Raw genomic sequence first — 23572 nt, 5'->3', positions numbered from 1 at the left:
CTTCTGTGTCACATTACTCAGGAACGCTTGAGGCCACGGCTAATGGTCTACAATAAACCAAGGCTCTGCTCTTCGCTTTCTTTTATTTTCACCTAACAGTATTTTCTTCTTCGTCTTCAGACCTTTCAATATAGCTTTTAATGTCTTAATAATACTAACACAATCCCTTGCTAACATTATTAATATATTGTAGATATAGGTTTACCCCATGTAATAAAAATAATATTAATAAAATTTTTTTATTTCATTAAACCTTTTCACAAATGAATAATTAAAAATGAATTATAACGTTTTTCAATGTATTAAAACAGAATAAATATTTCTCGTACTTCTATCTCTTTTAATGCAGGTTAGTCTTATGTCATTAATTTGCATCATATACTGCAATGTTTTCAGTTGATATTAATTCTTTATAATAAAGTACTTTTACACATTCTTCAATTAGCTCCAAGAAGCTACTACCAAATTATCACTTGGAAGAAATAAAAGTTTTTCTTAAATAACCGTTTATATAAAAATAATAAATTACTTTTATTTTGAATTTATTTCGTAAATAGCCAAAATAACGTTTTTATCTGGGCATATAAAGACAAAATCATAAAATTTTGAAATAAAGTGTGTTAAAGATACAAGGACCTCTAAGATAAAATCTTGTAGACTTTCTGTCGCTCTTGAAAATAATGGAAGTTTGAGAAAGAGAAAGGGACTCGATGAATATTCATTCAGAGCCAGCAGCTACTAGAGTTTTTAATACTCATTTTAATTATGAGTTTCCTTGTTAATGCCATATAATTTAATGTGTTTTTACTACCTTTCGGAAAGGTTTTTAATGGCTATCCTATTAAAATTGCTATTTTTATGTTTCCCGTTCAAGTGGGTTTTGTCTCTGATGACTAGTGTCTTTACAAAGTAACAAAAAAATATATTTCATGATGAAATAGACCGCAATCCATATTTTAGTGCAATAGGAGTCAATTAATATTAAGCTTTAGGATACAATGTTGTTTGAACATGAGATAGTCGCTGTTGGTGGCTTTGAAGTAGTTGGAGTTTGAGTAACGAACAACAGCCTGTGGGAGCTCCTGCTTTTTAGCGAGTACCACCAACCTCGGGGAGTATCTGGACCATGAGATTTCGTTGCAAAGGAGAGCTTGTTATAGCTCTGCACTTCTGGGAGTTCATGGTCACTTACAGCACCTTGACTTCGGTATGATCTGGTATGAGATATATAACTTAAAACATGGGGGCTCTTAACTTATAACTCATTGTTTCTTATAACATTGTATTAGTACTTACATGATAAGATAAATGTATGTGACTGTGACTAGTGTAAGCCTACACTATGATTAGTAACCGCGAAGTAATGTAGTGCTGCTCAATTTAACCCGAGATTAACTTGTTTGCTTGGTTGGGTCGCGTAAAACTGCCCCCGAGGGAGAAGAGTAAGAGGGGCCCCTGATTGCCTTGACTTTGACTAATGGCTCACAGTTTAATGTGAAAACCTATTTGGCTACAGTGCAACAAGCATGTAATCTGTCACAATAAGTAATGTAGTGCTGCTAAAGTTATCCCGAGATTAACTTGTTTGCTTGGTTGGGTCGCGTACAACTGTCACCGAACAAGGGGAGTAAGAGTAACCTCTGATTGCCTTGACTTTTGACTAATGGCTCACAGTTTAATGTGAAAACCTATTTGGCTGCAGTGCAGCAAGGATGTAATCTGCCACAATAAGTAAAGTGTGACATGATATACTCCATCGTCGTGTGTAGAATTAATGATTAGTGTGTTGTATTCGTTTATCTGTCAAGTGAATTTTTGCGTATACATAGTTTATGAAGCAGAGAAAATTGTTTTTATTTTACGGCAAGTATAGGGAATATCCAATATTTATCTTTAATCACAAAACGTGCAATTAAGAAAAGATGTTAATTCCCTATCACCAATTCCTGATACGCCTGGTTGTATTCCATATGAATTGATATATCGATGTGAAACCTTTATCAAATTTGTTGGATTAGTTTAGAGAATAAAACATTTTGATTGTCTTTTCAAAGGCAAGTAGAAGTAGGTAATATTAAATTTGGAAATTGTAAAATTTTGTTAAAGGCCTTACCTTACAGATTATAAGTTTTTTCGTTATTTGTCCATACATTTTGACAGGAACGTTTGATATGTTTATTCGTCATTGTTGTTTACTGAATAGCACTTGAAAATTAAATTTCACAAGATAGGGATTACATTTTTAAAATTTAAAGCTATCCCCTTTTACCCCCCCCCCCACACTTAAAATGGGATCCAAAAACATCCAAAAATGTATGTTAATAAGTATGGTGAAGGTTTGACGTTGGTATATAAATTCGTTAGGAATATAAACAGGCGTATTAGGAATAAATTTACATATACATGCAAGGTATTAGATTGTAAGAGTCAAGCTTTATTTTAATTACTTATTATCATATTTAATATATAAAATGTATAAATTAATGTCTTGATAAATTAGCATAAAAGGTAATTTTCGGTCTTATAATTCGAAGGAACTCAAAACGCTTCTGTTTAAAATGGAAATTGTGTTGACATGGTTTACGGTAAAGGTCGATAATAGTCGTGGCATTTCCAATACAACAGATAAACCTGACAGAACAGCCAAAACATTGATAATACCCGTGACGTGTAAATGATATGATGATATGATACATCTCTTATTTATCCACATTTTTGTTTTTCTCACTCTGGGAGATATTATATGAAAATGATAAAATTGATAACATACTGTTTAATTTTTACTCTGCAATACCTAAGTATAAGTTACCACCACATATTCATGATGTCCTTGACATATTGTACAACTACGCCGACCACGTGTCATGTAAAAGTCTTCGCTCTTTAAATGTAGCAATAACTCTGCAATAGCGATAAGTCACCTAAAACATAATAATGTTGGCCTTGAATTAAGACTGTAGTACAAAAAGTACTCCAACCACGTACTCCACCATGTCGTGTAACAGTCTTCGATATTTAATGTAACGTTTACTCTGTTATACCAAAGTATAAATTCACAACACATATAAATGTTGTTGTTGACTTAGGACTATATCTTACCTAGTGTGATGTAACAGTCTTCGATATTTAATGTAACGTTTACTCTGTTATACCAAAGTATAAATTACACAACACATATAAATGTTGTTGTTGACTTAGGACTACATCTTACCTAGTGTGATGTAACAGTCTTCGATATTTAATGTAACGTTTACTCTGTTATACCAAAGTATAAATTACACAACACATATAAATGTTGTTCTTGACTTCGGACTACATCTTACCTAGTGTGATGTAACAGTCTTCGATATTTAATGTAACGTTTACTCTGTTATACCAAAGTATAAATTACACAACACATATAAATGTGGTTCTTGACTTAGGACTATATCTTACCTAGTGTGATGTAACAGTCTTCGCTATTTAATGTAACGTTTACTCTGTTATATCAAAGTATAAATTACACAACACATATAAATGTTGTTCTTGACTTAGGACTACATCTTACCTAGTGTGATGTAACAGTCTTCGATATTTAATGTAACGTTTACTCTGTTATACCAAAGTATAAATTACACAACACATATAAATGTTGTTGTTGACTTAGGACTACATCTTACCTAGTGTGATGTAACAGTCTTCGCTATTAATTATAACGTTTACTCTGTTATACCAAAGTATAAATTACACAACACATATAAATGTTGTTCTTCACTTAGGACTACATCTTACCTAGTGTGATGTAACAGTCTTCGCTATTTAATGTAACGTTTACTCTGTTATATCAAAGTATAAATTACACAACACATATATAAATGTTGTTCTTGACTTAGGACTACATCTTACCTAGTGTGATGTAACAGTCTTCGATATTTAATGTAACGTTTACTCTGTTATACCAAAGTATAAATCACACAACACATATAAATGTTGTTGTTGACTTAGGACTACATCTTACCTAGTGTGATGTAAACAGTCTTCGCTATTTAATATAACGTTTACTCTGTTATACCAAAGTATAAATTACACAACACATATAAATTTTGTTGTTGACTTAGGACTACATCTTACCTAGTGTGATGTAACAGTCTTCGATATTTAATATAACGTTTACTCTGTTATACCAAAGTATAAATTACACAACACATATAAATGTTGTTGTTGACTTAGGACTACATCTTGCCTAGTGTGATGTAACAGTCTTCGCTATTTAATGTAACGTTTACTCTGTTATACCAAAGTATAAATTACACAACACATATAAATGTTGTTGTTGACTTAGGACTACATCTTACCTAGTGTGATGTAACAGTCTTCGCTATTTAATATAACGTTTACTCTGTTATACCAAAGTATAAATTACACAACACATATAAATATTGTTGTTGACTTAGGACTACATCTTGCCTAGTGTGATGTAACAGTCTTCGATATTTAATGTAACGTTTACTCTGTTATACCAAAGTATAAATTACACAACACATATAAATGTTGTTCTTGACTTAGGACTACATCTTGCCTAGTGTGATGTAACAGTCTTCGATATTTAATGTAACGTTTACTCTGTTATACCAAAGTATAAATTACACAACACGTATAAATGTTGTTCTGGACTTAGGACTACATCTTACCTAGTGTGATGTAACAGGCCTCGCATTTCATTTAAATGATTGATGCACGCAAAGCTATACATAAGGATTAAGGTTTATGGTAGGTGAGGTGAAGGATGAAGTGTAAGGATAAGATGAATAATAGTTGGAACTCCTAACAGCTGTGCCCCTGCCACCTTCTTGAATACACTGGCCACCTTAGCATGCGGTTTACTGGTAACATAGCAAAGTCAATAGCTGATATTAATATTTAAAATTACTAAATATACTAGTGTACTGATGGTAAATTTACCATATGTGATTTTATTCCTAATAACCTACATGATCTGATTTTAAAGTTATGCTAATATTTAAGTATAATAATATTTATCCGTAATTTTCGTAACAGGTATACAATATACAAGTTTTAACACACGCTTGACGCTTGATTTACTGTGAGAGATTTCCCGTTCGCCCCAAAACGGACAAAATTCTGGCCCGGGAAGTAACTCTCATGTGGATTAATATGTATTATTTTCAATTACGATGTAGAGGTAGAGTTTTACCAAAGAATTCGGATCTCTAGGTAAACTCGTTCAAGATTATCATGTCTAAAAGCAGACATATATCAGATCTCGCCCATAGCAACTGTCTGGAGAGACTTTGCTATGCGCTTACCCAATTAGCAATTTCCATCGGAATCCTTATGTAGCCCCATTATATGCTTCTATAACTGCTTTATGAAACTTTATTTGGAAGTAAACATGGTTCATAAATCCCACATACCTTGAAGGGATCCGCTCAGGGAAAAGAGTGTACGCTAAATATAGTATACCATTATAGTATATAGAAATATTAGTAGTGTATATTACAAATAATGTCCAGACTAACATGTTAGTAGTATCTGTCGATCGGCTCGGTGTTTTATAAAATAATATTTAAAAGTAATACTTTATTCTTGTTTAAATAGTAAATTTTCATAATAAGTTGGTATAGCGTCAATGGCTAAAAATTGTTATTGAATAAAAATCTAAAATGCAGGCCTAGAATTAAGGCAATAAATCTGTAAAATATATTTTAATACGCTAATTTATTTATTTGATTCATTTAAATTTTAAATTTACAAAAGCTTTTTCTCTTTTTAATACAATAAAGTCTCTATTGGTGGAAACCTGAATAAACCATGTTAGCGAATAATCCAAATCGATTTTGAGCTAAAAGGTTTGACGTTGTAAATAAATAATTACCTACGATAAGTCCATCCTAAAACAACGCTCTATTTATTCCCAGATTACTATCGTGCATTTCCCGCGTGGATTTGCACGCTTGTTACAGTATTTTAAAATAACAAGAAGGGCATCTTTTCATTGAAATACTTCCGTCCCATCAAATCTCGTTAAAGAATATTCTACTTTACTAAAAAATGTAAATGTTTTAGAAAGCAGCTAATTTCCTAATATTGTAGTTGCCTCCTGTACTGTAAGAACTAAATAACTGTCTCCAATCACATAGCGTGAATTATATTTTTTATCATAAAAGTTCATACAGTTACGTCTCTAAACTAAACTAATTACAAAGTAGATTTGTTCAGTAAATGTTTTGTCTCCATACATATAACTTCCGTAACAGTTTTAATCGAAAACAGTATCAGTATTAATCATTATTCACTAAGTTTGCTTCTTACAAACAATTGTACTAGTTAACTTTGTATCTAGTAACTTTACCTTCCATCAAATTTAATACTTAATCTATATATTTTTTGAGACGAGTTATAGTTGAAATAAAATTTGTAATTTCCTTAACGCGTCATAAGATTGTATACAGTTGTTATTATGTATACATTAAATTTAGTATTGTAGAATCTAGCTCTAAAGGCTAATATATTCGGTTGTCACGAAAAATTATTGCGTATCCAAAATCAAATTCGAGAATGAAACGTTACGAATAATTTTAAGTTGGCTCTTGCATCGTACTTTTCTTCGTCGTATTACCTGCAAAGCACCTAAAATTAAAATACTAAAACTATTCAAAACTCGTGTTTCATACACATAACACAGCTATGGTGAGAAGTTTTGATACAATCGGAATGTTGAGTTTACCTTCAGCTCACCTTCATCTTAGTGCAACATCTGGAATCTGGCACTGTTTCAGATTGGAGTCCTGGAGTCTGCATTGCACATCACTGTCTTAAGAGTCCGGCAATACAGAAGTAAGCGAGTATCTAGGCAAGACTACTTAGTATTAAATTTTGGTATCTATGACGATCCGTCTACACCAAGGAACTAAGAAGTGAATGGATTACAACCTATCTAACGAGTTTGCGATAAAACTTTGAAAACCCGAGGAGTTCTTACACATTTTCGTATTGTGTCTATCGATATTATATGCGTCTTTACTACAGAAGACCTTTTTCTGGTTAACCCAACAGATATGTAGATTGATATAGATACATAAGAGTTCTCATTGCCTTTCAGGTTCACTATTTTATTTTTATCACGAGCCCAACAACAATACAGAAGTATCTTAGCAAGACTACTTAGTATTTGTTTTGGTATTTTTGATAATCCAGATTCACCAAGGAACTTAGATATGAAGCCTAATAGTGGGTAACCACTTTCTAGCGAGTTCGTGATAAAAAGTTCAAAACCCGGAGAGTTCTTAGGCGTTTTCGTATTACGTCTTAAAGAGCTTTATCTAACAGATATCTAGTTTAAAATAGATGTATACGTGTTCTTATTGTCTTATTAGGTTCACTATGATATTTTAAACACAATCCGAAAAGCAAGGTTGAACATTCTATAGTTTGCAAGTATATAGAGCTTTCTATATACACTACAGCTAATGAAGTATTGATTTAACGTGAATGTAAGGTTTAGCTCTATTTTAAACTCATCTTAAAGCAACGACAGCGATATTAACAAGAAGATGGAGTTGAAAAAACCATTAGGCTACAATAAAGTTGGGTAATGGGGCTTGGTTATGTAAAATTGGTTTGTTGTTGAAGTCAAACATGAGCAACGCATCTGCTGAAGTCAAGGCAGAATAACAAACGTAGTTGTACAGTTCATACTCCAAAATAAACATAATTTGAATCTTGTAAATTGACAAGGAGATCAGTAAAATACAGTATACCACTGCTCTCTTGGCGTTGACTAATGGTCCTTCTTTACTGTAAAATGTTTTTCTCGTTAAAGTCAGACACAAGTAATATATCTTTTGATGTCATGCCAGAATGCCATATGCAGTTGTACAGCAAATACGCAAGACAAACACAAGTTGAAAACATAAACTTGGAACGAAGATTAGGGTGTGAAGTGAAGTAAACCACTAAGATGATTTGACTTTGATTAATGATCCTTCGTTTACTGTTAAATGTTTTTTTCGTTGAAGTCAGACACAAGTTATTTATCACTGGAAGGCATGTCAGAATATCATATGTAGTTGTGCAATTAAGACATCAAGCGAAACATATGTTGAACGGGGTAACTTAACAAGGAGATTGAGGTGTGTATTGAAGTAAACCACTACGCTGCTTTGACGTTGACTAATGGTCCTTCGCCTACTGTAAAATGTTTTTGTCGTTGAAGTCAGACACAAGAAATTTATCTTTCTATGTCATTTCAGAATGTAATACAGAGTCGTACCGCCTTAACGCTGACTAATAGCCGATATTTTGTATTTAAATTATTTTGTAAAAACCTTACACATTTTCCCTAAAAGTCATCACTAAAATTTCATAGTACTAAATAGTGATGAAATAATTATTTATTTTTCAGTAAATGTTTACAATGAAATTACAAAATATTTATTTGGAAATACTAAACAATTTTTAACTAATTGTGATGGTTTAACAATACATAAAAATGCTTTCGGTCTCACTTATCATCAGAATGTACAACGTTTTATTTTAACCTACACAATATGCACTGCAATGACAGTTAGGCATATTAAATATTCAAACACTATTTGAAAGTGATAAGTTATAATTGATACATTAATAATTTGTCTTTGAAATAAATTTCTCGTCGACTGATAGCTTGAGGGTTAAACCACACACTGGATTTTCTGTTTTGTTAAAAGTTTTTACAACTTGGAAAAGTATATATATGTGTATATATATATATATATATATATATATATATATATGTGTGTGTATATATATGTATATATATATATATATATACAGGGTGTACATAAAGTCCTGCACGGGTATAATATTTTCTGAACGATAACAGATAAATCAACAAGATTTGGTACATCAATACTACACCTAAAAATCTACTTTTTGAAGGAACTATCAGTTTTCTGTAATATCATGGGGACGTCCCGCAAGGAGTCAGAAGGAAATCTTAAATAGGAGCATAGGTCAATATGCACATCATTTTAAAGGGCTTATCTAGCAGAGTGTAATGCCGCAAACCGCAGTCAAAAAGATTGATCCAGTACAAAATGGCGGCTGTTCAAAGGTTTTACTTGGTTACATTTTATTAGTAGCCATAACCTCAGTAAAACAAAACTGCAACCAAACGAATACTGCAGCTAACTACTACATTATGCTTGTCAGTTGTACATAAGTGAATTATGACGTTAGTTATCCTCAAGGGTTACAAATTTGGTCCTAATATATTGATAACGAGGAAAACCTGATAACAGTAACAATTAGAAATCTCTTATCTTTGGGTCGCAGTTAGGACTTTCCTATTAGCCTCCCGTATCCAGTGAGGATTTTCGCTACTCCAGTAACGGCAATTGTGCCTGTTTACGCTTCCATTCAGCATAAATGAACACTCGTAGCGACCTATGCTCCTATTTAATATTTCCTTCTGACTCCTTGCGGGACCTCCCCATGATATTACAGAAAACTGATAGTTCCTTCAAAAAGTAGATTTTTAGGTGTAGTATTGCTGTACCAAATCTTGTTGATTTATCTGTTATCGTTCAGAAAATATTATATCCTACCCGTGCAGGAATTTATGTACACCCTGTATATATATATATATATATATATATATATATATATATATATATATATATATATATATATATATATATATATATAGTCCCGGCGGAGCAAGTACTTTTTGTGATTCAATGTTTATTGAAATTAAATTAGGCTATTGCCACATATACAAATTTAATAAATGTAAACAAAAGTCATTTGACAGGTATTTGGTCTTCCGATCATATGTTACTTTGGTTATTTAAACGCATATGTGACAGATACGGCCAGATACAATATAATTGAATCGTAAATAGTAAGGGCTCTGTGGTGTAATGGTAGCACATTCACCCGGAAAGTGAGAGATCAGGGTTCGAGTCCCGGTGGAGCAAGTACTTTTTGCGATTCAATGTTTATTGAAATTAAATTAGGCTATTGCCACATATACAAATTTAATAAATGTAAACAAAAGTCATTTGACAGGTATTTGGTCTTCCAATCATATGTTCGTTTGGTTATTTAAACACATATGTGACAGATACGGCCAGATACAATATGATTGAATCGTAAAAAGTAAGGGCTCTGTGGTGTAATGGTAGCACATTCACCTGGCAAGTGAGAGATCCGGGTTCGAGTCCTGGCGGAGCAAGTACTTTTTGTGATTCAATGTTTATTGAAATTAAATTAGGCTATTGCCACATATACAAATTTAATAAATGTAAACAAAAGTCATTTGACAGGTATTTGGTCTTCCAATCATATGTTCGTTTGGTTATTTAAACACATATGTGACAGATACGGCCAGATACAATATGATTGAATCGTAAAAAGTAAGGGCTCTGTGGTGTAATGGTAGCACATTCACCTGGCAAGTGAGAGATCCGGGTTCGAGTCCTGGCGGAGCAAGTACTTTTTGTGATTCAATGTTTATTGAAATTATATTAGGCTATTGCCACATATACAAATTTAATAAATGTAAACAAAAGTCATTTGACAGGTATTTGGTCTTCCAATCATATGTTCGTTTGGTTATTTAAACGCATATGTGACAGATACGGCCAGATACAATATGATTGAATCGTAAAAAGTAAGGGCTCTGTGGTGTAATGGTAGCACATTCACCTGGCAAGTGAGAGATCCGGGTTCGAGTCCCGGCGGAGCAAGTACTTTTTGTGATTCAATGTTTATTGAAATTATATTATATATATAATTTTATATATATATATATATGTTTTTATAACTTATATATATGTTTCCAATGTTTTTATAACCTTCATTTTTATATTTGTTTATATTTTATTGTATACATGCTTTTGATAATGTTACTGAAAAGTAACGAAATATTAAGCTTTTCAAGTTGAAGAAACATGTTTTGTTTTCTTTTATACCTATATATATATATATATATATATATATATATATATATATATAGTTCTATATCAAACGTTCTAGATCAAAGACAATTTTATTGAAGCTAGAATTCAAAAGCTAAACTAAACACCTTAATTTAACGAACGAGCCTTAATTGTAATTAATAATTAAAAATAGAAGTGGACTTGCAGAAAATAAAATATATGAGTAAAACATATTACATGAGTAGCAAGAATTTCATTTATACTTAGATACGGCATATTAAAAGACAGGAATAGGTAGTTTAAATGATATTCGTTTATTGTTTTATACACAACAAGAAACATGTAACATTTCTACTCGTATGTAAATACGTCACGTAACCTTATTAATTTTCCCAGTGTAAAGACAAGGCTGGTTTAATCAAGCAAGACACAAGAGTTAGTGGGTTCTGCTCGGTTTAATATACACATAGATGACACGGTTGGTTGCTATATTAATACTCGCTATGCGTTTAATATTGGTTCATTATATGCTTAACGTAATTACACAATAGGAAAAAACTAGCCAACGTATTCCATTTTAAAATTGTTTAGCCGTTAAACTAAATAATCTATGTGTAAAAAACTGAAATATATTATATTCATATTAAATTTATACTAATAATTTTTTTAAGAGTTTCATTCTTTTCCTCAATTTATCGAAGTCTAAGGTCGATAGAGACCTTAACAGATGAAATCTCGAGACGCTGCTCAGAGCAATTGCACGGTGATAAAGAGTTTCATTCTTTTGCCCATATGTGTTACTTTATCGGTGTCTAAAACTTTACAGAGACCCTAACAGATGAAATCTCGAGAGAAACTGATCAACGTAATGAAATGAAATGAAATGAAAAATGCCTTTATTTACAGAGGCGAAGTTAGGACTTAAAAGTCCTCTCTACCACTTAACCTCCAAAAAAAAAAAAACAAACAAAGTAAAATATTATCATACCTATTACAACATTGTAATTGACACTTAAACTAAATCACTTTAATAATTAATTACATATTGGATGTAACATAATAATGTATATATATATAAATTATAATTAAAATTAACCATTTAGATTAAACTCTAACATAAATCTCTTTACAGGCAACTAATAAAACTATCCTATCCTAATCAGCTTTCATTCCCATCCACGCAACTCACATACAGTTACCACAAGTGTGACCACAAGAACCACCAACCGTCACTCCCGCCGAGTCCGCAGCAGAAAGGCCCGAACCTCCGCCCCAAAGCGATCACGCTTGTCAATAGTTCTGATGTTGTCTGGGAGAGCGTTCCACAATCGACATGCGGAAACAGTGAAAGATTTATTATATAAGGTTGTCCTATGAGTTGGAGTTGATAATAAAGATGCGCCCCTACGAGTTCTACGTGCACTAATATCAGACATAAAAACGAAACTTTGGGCCAAATAACTTGGACAACCATTGTGGATTAGTGCGTGCAACAGACTAAGTACATGAAGATCTCTAAGTTCTTTCGATTTTAATAGGGATAATTGCTCAAAGTAAGGAGATACGTGATCATCACGTCGTAAGTTGAAAATAAACCGAATACAATAATTCTGTGCACGCTGAATTTTACTAGAAAGGTCAACAGTCATGTCATTGATCACCACGTCACAGTAATTGAAGTGAGGTAAAACTAGAGTTTTCACCAACATCACTCTAACATCCAACGGCAAGTATTGTGCAAATCGCTTGAGGCCATGTATACAGGCAAAAACCCTATTACAAATTTGTGACACCTGATCAGCCCATCCCAGGTTTTTGTTGATAGTTATTCCCAGGTTTTTTACTTTTTCATTGTAAACTATTTCTTTATTGTTCAGTATCAGTCTTGGAGCAGTATTAATGTCAATTTTAGTAATAAGCCTTTTATAGCCTATTAAAATACAGTTAGTCTTGGTTTCATTAAGTTTCAGTCCATGTCTGCAAGTCCAGTAAGCTATTGAATCAATATCAGAGTTCATTACCTGTACACAAGTGTCCATCTCATTAGGTGAAAAGTGGCGGTAAATTTGTAAATCGTCAGCGTACAGATAGAACTTTGAGTGTCGGATGCTAGTAGTTATGTCATTAATGTAGAGTGTAAAAAGAAGTGGTCCAAGTACAGAACCCTGAGGCACCCCTCGGGTGACAGGTTTCCACTCGGAGCACCCATTGTCAGTCTTGACACGCTGCTGTCGCTCGGAGAGATATGACCCCACCCACCTGACACAACCATCAGAGAAACCATACCTCTTCAATTTGATCAGTAAAAGAGGGTGATACACGCAGTCGAAGGCCTTGGAAAAATCGAATAGAGTCAAAATTGTAGCTTGTCGCTTGTCCATAGCAAGTCTTATATCTTCTGTGATTTTTAAAAGGGCTGTGGCAGTACTGTGGTGAAGGCGAAACCCAGATTGAAATACCGACAAAATATTGCCACTGTCAATAAAACGGGAGAATTGTTGGTGGACTATTCTTTCTAAACACTTGGATAGCGCAGGCAGTATACTAATAGGTCTTAAATCAGATGGAGCTTTAGGGGAAGAACACTTATTTAAGGGACGGATTTGAGCTCGCTTCCATATATCTGGAAAAGTTGAGGACATTAAAGATTTATTAAAATATTGCAGTAATAACTGGGAGGGTGACTGGCAGAGTGCTCTTAATGAACTTGATTGGAATGTTGTCGGCCCCGACTGCATTGCTAGACATCCTCATGACCGCCCTGAACACCTCAGCCTCAGTCACCGGAGTGAAAGAAAACTGATGAACAGGTCTGTAAAGAGGAGAAGACTCTAGCTCTATGACATAATCACGAGCACGGGACAGATCAATGGGGACGTTAGCAAAAAAGTTATTGATTATATTTGGATTTAAATGGGTTTGTTGGTCACCATCAGATTTGCCCACTCCCAGCTCTTTCAGTTTCGTCCACAGGGTTTTAGTTGTTTGTTTCTGAGAAAGAGAATTGTAGTAAAATCTAATTTTAGAATTTCTAATTTGTTGCTGTGTCTGATTTCTCAGTCTTTTATATAAGCTCCAATCGTGCTGATTCTTTGTTCGCTTAGCCTTGCGGAAAGCAGTGTCTCTCTGTCTTTGCAGATGGCGAATAAAGTCAGTAATCCAGGGAGCAGGCTTTTTTGTTACACGTTTGAAGACTATTGGAGCATGTTTATCAAACAATTGAAGAATTAGGGAATTAAATTGAAAAACCATATCATTCACGTCATGAGAAAATAGTATTTCATGCCAAGAAATATTGGAAGTATCGAAAATCAGAAGGTCAAGATCAATGTTTTTGTAGTTTCTGTATTTAATAAACTTTGGTTTGGGTTTGGGGAGAAGAAGTTTGTAGATGCAAAATATCAAATCATGTTTTGAAAGTCCAGGGGCAGGCAGTTGTCCATGGTGCGCAATGAGGGTCGGGTCACCGACAGCAATTATGTCCAGCCAGGTGTCGGCAGCGGTAGTATGGTGAGTGGCATGAAGTGGTAGTATAGTCATGTTACAAGAAAAAAACATGTCGGATAAAAAGGTTTGATCGTAGGTAACTGGTCCAAGTAAATCAGTGTTAAAGTCCCCCATCACAATAACATGACTGCAGCGAGCCAAGAGGTTAAGAAGTTCATGTTCGAATTCAGCAAGATAGCCAAGGTTAGGAGCTCTGTAACAGACGGCAACTAAGATGTGTGATCTGTTAACACTGACATCTAGAAACATATATTCTGGGCGTCCAGCTCTGGATGTGTCGGATGATAGAAGGATAGAAGCAGGAAGGTGAGACTTGACATAAACGGCGACACCTCCGCCACCCTTATGTAGACGGTCATTCCTGAACAAGGAGTATCCCGTCAACTCAACAGCCCTGTCACTCAAAGAAGGTTTGAGCCAAGTCTCAGAAACTAGAATTAAATCAAACTGTGAAGAGCAAAATATAGTTCTGAAATCGTCAATATGACAAAAAAGCGATTGAGCATTAACGTGAGCTGCCTTAAGAAAATTATCGTAGGGAGAAAACTGTTCGGCAGATAATTTGTGAGAGAGGGAGAGCGCTATCGCCCGGGGCGGGACCATCAGCCGGGGACCCCAGCCCGACAGCGCGGGCAGCGAGCGGCAGGCGACTCCGACAGACACGTAATTGTGGGTAACCCTAGCATACAATATACATTCTCACATACATTCGTAAAACATTGTAAATTTACACAAGATGCACACTTAAACTTAAGGCTAATCATGACACTGACAAGGTATCGGCAAGATACTTACTTGAATAACATATTAAATTTTGAAAACAAATAAGCAATATGTAAACATAAAGATTTATTTCTACTTATAATAAAAAAATTAAATAATAATAATCAGAACTGTAAAATTTTTGAAGAAGAATATACACATACCTACTCACATATACATACATACACATATATACACATATACATAAACACACATACGTACATGTGCACATAAACCTAAACTACAATATGTAGTAAAAGGAATTATGGAAACACTTGTATTCAAAAGAAACATGAAATGTACAATTATTTGCTAAAAAAGTAATAATAATAATTATTATTAAACAGCACTATGCTGTGTTTTATACGAAACTAAAAATATATATCTGAGCTTACAACAAACTAAATTAAATCATTGCTAAATTAGTAATTGGAATATAAAACTGCATATTTAAGTAAATGAACATAAACAATATATATATATATATATATATATATATATATATACACACACACATACATATATACACATACATACATACATACACATACACATGTGCGCGCGCATACATACATCATAAAGTGTTGTAAATTGACAAAATAAGTGTATTACTATACTGTAGCTTGAATAAAATACTTGAGTATGGAATTTGTTTAAAGTAAGATAAAATTAGAAACTTTAGATTTAAATTGTAGTGCAAGCATTATTGGTGAAAAATTTATATTTACAGTCAAAGAACCTGATTTAAGGCATTTAACATTAAAAAATAAAGATATATACAAATATTTATGTATACCTATGCTTTGTGAAAAATAATAAACTGGAAAAAATAAATAGTAATTTAGCATTTGTAACTAAAACTAAAACTTTATTGCCAAATTATAAATAAAAGCGGAAAAAGAAATAAAACTTACAACTAGTTAACGCTGGCGAGACGCTGCGCCGAGGTTAGCTCTGCCAATCTTGTCGCCGCGCCTTTGTTGCCGTGTCGGTCGACCCACAGAACTCTCCCGTCCAGGGTCCAAGTACTCCTCGGTCCATGTTGTGTGACTGCTGCCCTGTAGACCTCCATCCGGCGCGCAGTCAGGTCTTCTCGGATGGAGATACCGGACCCTTTAAGGTTCTTCTTGGCCGAGAATGCTCGTTGACGCTGACGATAGCTGGTGAACCGCACTATGATAGGGCGGTGCCGTTTCACTCCGTCAGCCGCTGGACGGGGTTGCTGACCGACGCGGTGGCTTCTGCTGATGGACTCCGGTGGCAGCTCAACCCCCAACTTGTCCCGACACAACTCCTCCACCAACTTGTCCGTGTCCTCACCAACAGTCTCCTCGATTCCGAAAATCCGCAGGTTGTCGCGCCGCTGGTATTGTTCCAGATCGTCCGTCCTTTCCGCTAACCTACTGTCCAGCTCAGTTACCACAGCTGTCAAGTTGGTCACCTCATCTCGCAGTTTTCTCACTTCTTCATTGACGGCCGTAAGGGCTGCACGCACCGCCACTTCAACAACGGTCCTTATTTCTTCGGACATCCGCGAGACAAGTTTGCCGATAATATCCTCGCCCGACAGAAAGTTGTTTACACAACGCTCAACAAGCGCCGGGTCAAGCAGTTGGGTCGTCTTATCAGATGGCATTGTTGGTGTGTTGACAGGACTAGATGCAGACGACGTGGACAGCGATCGTTGGAGAACTGGCTTCCTATCAGATGTAGATAGCGCGACCGCCTTGCCCTTTGATCCCGATCGTAACTGCGGTGGAGACCGGAACATTAACCTTAAAATTAAACTGAACTAAAAAGGATATTGAAAGTTAATAAATGCTGAATTGAAAGAAACTATTATAAACTGGATGAATATTGATTAAAATACCTCAAACTGATAAATTTTATATCTGATTAATTAAACAATACAACTGAAATAAGACAAAACTAAGGAGCCGATCGAACGCGTGTGTTATCCTGTCAGTGTCATCCCCTCTTCACCGTAATGGCATACTGATAAAGAGTTTCATTCTTTTCCTCAAAATTTCATCCTTAATCGAAGTCTACGACACGACTGACACCTTAACAGATGAAATATCGAGAGAAACTGATCAACATAATGGCATACTGATAAAGAGTTTCATTATTTTCCTCAACATTTCTTCCTTAATCGAAGTCTACGACACGACTGACACCTTAACAGATGAAATTTCGAGGGAAGTTGATCAGAGTAATGTCACGGTGATAAAGAGTTTCATTCTTTTGCCCATATTTGTTACTTTATCGGTGTCTAAAAATTTACAGAGACCATAAGAGATGAAATCTCGAGAGAAACTGATCAACGTAATGGCATAATGATAAAGAGTTTCATTCTTTTCCTCAACATTTCTTCCTTAATCGAAGTCTACGACACGACTGACACCTTAACAGATGAAATCTCGAGGGAAGTTGATCAGAGTAATGTCACGGTGATAAAGAGTTTCACTCTTTTTCCCAATATTTGTTACTTTATTGGTGTCTAAGATTTGATAGAAGCCATAACAGGTGAAATCTCGATAGAAGCCGTAAATTGCACGTCTACGAGAGTTTCTTTCCCTTTCTCTATTGTTTTATCTTGAAATAAGAAACTTAAAGTCTTTGTTAATAGTTCTCCCTTATCACTCTCGTTCCGTAGGTATTAAATTAAATGGGAATAACTTTCTGAAGCTTATTTCAGGTCACTTTTTATCATGCTGTTGCTATAACAGAGGTGTTTATAAATTCTGACATATTTTAACTACGTTTTCAGTTATAAAACTATCCAATAGATATGATAAAGGTGGTAAAATAGGGGTGTGAATGTGCAATGTATCTTAAGTGAGAGATTTTGTATAAGACTGCTTAAGATTCTTATGCTACTTCTTCAGAAATATATTGTGATAAATTAAAATTTTTATTGTATATGTATGTTTCGGGTAAAAATTGTTATTGTTTGCAGAGTCATATGTGTTTATTGTACAGATTTCCAAAATCGAGACATATTATATAGTTGTTTTTTAATTCTAAGTGATTTACAACCAGTTTATGATAATAACCGGTTGTTAACTCGAGTTTTAAATAGAATGTTTAATGAAATTTAAAACGTTAAATTTAATTTTTAACATAAAGTTTAATTTTTTACCAGTGGAACCAACTTATTATGTGCTAAATTCTGAGTAATTATTTTATGAATTATTTGTTTATATTATATTATATAATTGTATATATTATGTATAGTTGTATTGTTTATGTAATATTAATATATTTATTTTCTCAATTAAGCACAACAGTACATAACAATTACAATAGTAAAAACTTAACTTAACCTAATTGTTAAGTTAAGTCTGACGAGTTAAATGCAGCCTAATATACTAATATACAATGATATAAAACATATAAAAAGCTTGAAGAGAAAATAATAAATAATTCTACAAATCCAGTATCTTTGTCGCTAAAATATATTGTTTCATACGTACAATTATCCCTGTAATATATTAGAAGTGTCTGTAAACACACAATGCAATACTATAGATTTAAACAAATACATACTCATATGTCCTGTTTAAATTATTAAAACCACAATGAATATTTACAATGAAAAAAACACACAAACTGAACAATTTAACAGACACTAATAGAGTATAGGCGTACATTATTCCTGGCGTATAATTAAGTTTTATTTATTTCCAGTACTTCAAATATATCTAAATCAGACTGGTATTTTACAATGGATACTGTACCTCTGTCTTTTTTTCTTAGAAATATTTTTCCACCACTGATCCAAATCCACTTATAATTTTTCTTGGACCGTGTTTCTCGAGCCATGGCTAGAAGCCTCCACCTGGTTGGTGTCAGTGAATGGTTGATGTAGATGGAATTTCACTTGGCAGCTCCAGATGCCGTTTTGACAGCTGAAAATGGTCAAGCCCTTCGCTTAGCCAACATAGCCTCAGCGCCTAGCCTTCTGATGAACTTGACTATTATATTGGTTGGGCCACTGAAGTCAGGTATTTTGTCCAATAGGTGGCATGCTTCAATCATATATTCCTCTATTTTCATGCCAAGAGCATTTCCTGCATCCCTAACAGCTCCAATTACATCCCCTTCCTTGACTGGCATGTCATGAATGTCTACACAGTTTCTTCGAGAGTACTGTTCACTCTCACAAATTGTATCCTCAAGAAAGTCACTTTCTCTTTTAGGGGCTTTATTCATGTGTTTGTGACTCGATAATGTCCATCAGAGCAACGTTCCTAGCAAGATGTTCTTTCAGAACTTTTGTGTGTGTGTGGTCATCTGAACTTATTGTTCACAAGCTCAGAAGAAGTATTAAACTCACTGATACTAGTTTTACTCACCTGACAGGGTGGAAGAAGCCTTTATATGTAAGGGTTCCTTCCGTAGCCTGAGCCTGTAAACGTAGGCTACTGAGCCTAGTTGCACTGCAAGGATCACATCTCCATACTATTCCCTCATTGTTAATCGATTCATATTCCGCCTTGCTCATCTTAATACACGTTCCATAAAAGTCTCTTTTACACTCACAACATTTAACAATAAGGTGCCTAGTCGTACAGGATTTATTACACACTCCTCAGGTTACCATTTTTGAGGTTATTTTCATATGAAAAAACAGACACTTATGATTATTAATCGAAATATCAACCAAAAACGTATATCTTAACTCAGTTTGTCTCTTAGAACGATACATGTTTAAGAAAAAAACATAAAAATAGGATAAAATACAAATAAATAAATAATTTGGTAGAGCTCGTACTCACTACGTCTACACTGTTCAGCTACAGCCATCTCTATGAATATAATATATATATATATATATATATATATATATATATATATAATTATATATATTAAATTAAATATATTATATTTCATTATAATATATATTAATATCGTAATATCGTACAAGAAATTGGTATACGTGTAATTAAATTTAAAATGGTTCATATAAACGTTATAATAGAACGAAGGATTAATATTTGTGAAATACTATAACATATTACGTAATAGAATAAAAAGAATGGTCAAATTTACAAAAAAGAAGTATTTTTAAATATATTTAGTTTAAGATTTTTCTAATTTAGAAAAGTTAGTCTAGTTTTGAAAAAGTTTTATAAGTATGTACTATGGCATATTTAAATTATTCTCTATTGCCTATATTATTTATCTAAGGAATGCAAAAGAACTCAAATTTTAACATTGACCAAAGTTTTAAATCAAAATGAACAAAAATTGTAGTACAAATACCAGTCAGGCCAGAGATCAAATTTTAAGTAGACTTCTTTAATTTGTGTAATAGATGATGTAAGACGCGCTGTAAACAATCGATTATTAACTGTCATTATATTATTAAATTTCACGCATGCATTTCATTGTGTAAAAGTTATTACTATCGATATCTTAATCGTATAGTTTTAATGAGAGTGCAGTTGAATGCTTTCATTTGTTTTTATCAGATAAAATGCAGAGGGTCAATACTGGTAGCGGATTATTGGCAGACTGGAAACACAATCTGTTAGGAGTGCCTCAAGGGTAAACTCTATCTGCAATGTTATTTTCCTTCTACATAAATACAGTCTGTGGTTCACTAGTTTTTTTCCTAAAACTGTGTTGTATGCAGATGGGTTGAAATTATATATTCATAAAAATGTAAAAGATATAAATATAGTCTTGAATTCTACTTTTCGTTCATTTGCCAGGAACAACCTAATTTTTTCCTCATAAGGTAGGTATGGTGAGAAGTGTTAATTCAATTTGAATGATCAGGTCAGCTCCTTTACATTCTACCCTTACCTGCCGATGGTTTTGGATATCTTCAGACGAACGTGATCTTCAGATTTCTGCACTAAAGTCCGTGACAGCGTCACTGAACTCTCATTGAATCAACCGTTCAAACAAACCACCCTGCAATACCTACGTTATGTATACACCAGCAATGCGTGAACATATAATTGGGTCCAACATGTACCTGTAACTTGCTTGCTACAACACACATGCTAATTATTAATTGTGTTCACAGTAAAATACTCTATTGTAATTAACATGTGATACAACCATTTTACATCTGAGTAACTTTGTCGTATATTTGTTCAATAAACAATACGCGCCTCTTTGGTGGCTTTAGCAGTTTTCATTATTGCATGCAGCGTTAAAAAATATAAGCTTAAATGTACTTTAAATAAAACAAAATAATATCCTCCCCCATAAAGTTGATATTACTCCACTGAACTTGTTGAGATACTTGATGTCTTGAGTTTGATAGATAACAGTGCAATTTCTTTAAGAGATAATTAAAACGTGTTATAAAAGAGAGAATTCACAATAAAAGTTACTGGATTTGAAAACTTAATTCTTACTTCTTCTTATAAAATCAGTATAAATATAAAAATTAATAGATTACCTTAAAAGGTAGTACGGACTATAAATTTATTATTCTTTTATATCTCACATCTGTATACTAGACTAATATATATATATATATATATATTTTTCCATGATTATTTGATGATTAAATTTATAACAACATATGTAGCAGATGCTACAGTATTTAATGAACTAATACCGTATCTATGATTACCTATTTTATTGGATTGAGTTGATTTTTAATTAGTTCAAGTAAACTGCAAAATGTCACCTTTATTATATGTAAGATGTCCGAAAGAAAGTGTTACACAATTACACTTTCCTAATTGCTAGAAATATATCCTGACTCCAACACTTAAATAATGTTCTGTCAGGAATATCGCCATGACAATACAACATTTGTGTACAAGTTTCACTTGAACGAAACACCGCTTGCAGTAGGCAGGATCCGTCCTTAGGGAATAGAGTCAGATTTCAATCCTGATCCCAATCAAGCTTTGTTTTTTACGTTGAAGGTGAACTCTACAAACGTCATTGTGACACTTCATTCAACGTGTGTAATTTTATTTTTCTTTGTTCGGCCGTTTCATTTACATTGCGCTTGGGTCTAGTGACTGTTAAGTTTTACTATCAGGTAATCTAATTTATTTAGAAAATAATAGTTATTGAAATAACATTTTGATTGCTTATATATTGGTGTAACTTATATAAATAATAATTTTATTTAATAGTAAATGGAACGGTTTAATTTCTATTTTAATCAAAATACTAAATTTCATTTTCGATACCTGCAATATATAAATAGTATACACATTTAAATTATATTTTAATTAGTATCTATACATTTATACACAGCACACATATGTATATGGATTATTTACTTTTATTTATATTCTACATTCGTCTTGTGGTTTTTGACTAGATAGATAATTAAACGCAATGTGCCATGAGGTGTTAAAGTATTTTGTATTTGGGCTATTAAATAGAAGCTGTCATTATATGAAGAAAATATTAGTATTGATAGTTAGTGTTATACATCTTTATATTATATGTACAGTAGTTTCATGCAAATTAGTTTATCCTGAACAATTATGGAATATAACTAAAGGAATAAAACACAAGTAAATAGTATGATACAGCGAACAGAGATTTAAAAGAAAGCGCGTCTAATGTAGTGTCTTAGGTTTAAGATATTAATACCTTAGTAAAACAAACATCGAGGTACGAACAACAAAAGTATCGAGTCGGTTGTCCCGCATAATTGCCATATATTTCCTTCTAAGAAGTTAAATATTATAAGTTCATCGGGGCAAATTGAAAATGCCTATCTTTGTTCCCTCACGTAGGTTTCTCTACAAATTATCTCGTAAAGCTTTTGACGTACAGTAAAGAGATTATCACCAATGTAGGGCTATTAAAATATCTTACTTTTTCTTCATGACTACTCATTTTAAAGGAACCCTTTATTTATTGACCGGAATGAGTCCACACTCAAATGTAATGATTTTTTGCTGAAGCCCTTTATACCCTAAGTGGAGTACAAGCGTGGGAAGTAGACGCTTTTTGGCAGAAGTATGCTTCTTTTACCTCTACGTTTTGTCCCAAAAATATTGGGTAAAGGTCACTGATTACAGAATAAATAATCATTGGTTTGATATTGTCGACTAAATTCTTAAAAACCATTATCATCACATGTGATTCTTCATAAAAAGATTCTACTAAAGTTGCTGCTACCTAAGGTTATAAAACATCCAGAACAAAATCTTAAACGTAATTTATATACCATTCGGAAATATATATAACTTCAATAAACGTTGAATTACAAACAGTACTTGCTCCGCCGGGACCCGGATCTCTCACTTGCCGGGTGAATGTGCTAGCATTACACCACAGAGCCCTTACTTTTTACGATTCTATTATTTTGTATTTGGCTGTTTCTTTCACATATGTGTTTAAATAACCAAACTAACATGTGATCGGAAGACAAAATACCTGTC

The 23572-nt window shown here is 33.4% G+C and overlaps 1 non-coding gene across 1 annotated transcript; it reads left to right on the top strand.

Moving 5' to 3' along the window:
* Positions 1 to 10659: 10659 nt before the first annotated feature.
* On the top strand, positions 10660 to 10730 carry Trnaa-ggc. Its single transcript has one exon. It is a non-coding gene; the product is annotated as a tRNA-Ala (tRNA).
* Positions 10731 to 23572: the final 12842 nt, after the last annotated feature.

Source organism: Homalodisca vitripennis, chromosome 2, assembly GCF_021130785.1.
Source record: "Homalodisca vitripennis isolate AUS2020 chromosome 2, UT_GWSS_2.1, whole genome shotgun sequence".
NCBI classification, from domain to species: Eukaryota; Metazoa; Arthropoda; class Insecta; order Hemiptera; family Cicadellidae; genus Homalodisca; species Homalodisca vitripennis.
This window is presented reverse-complemented; position numbering and strand designations above follow the sequence as displayed.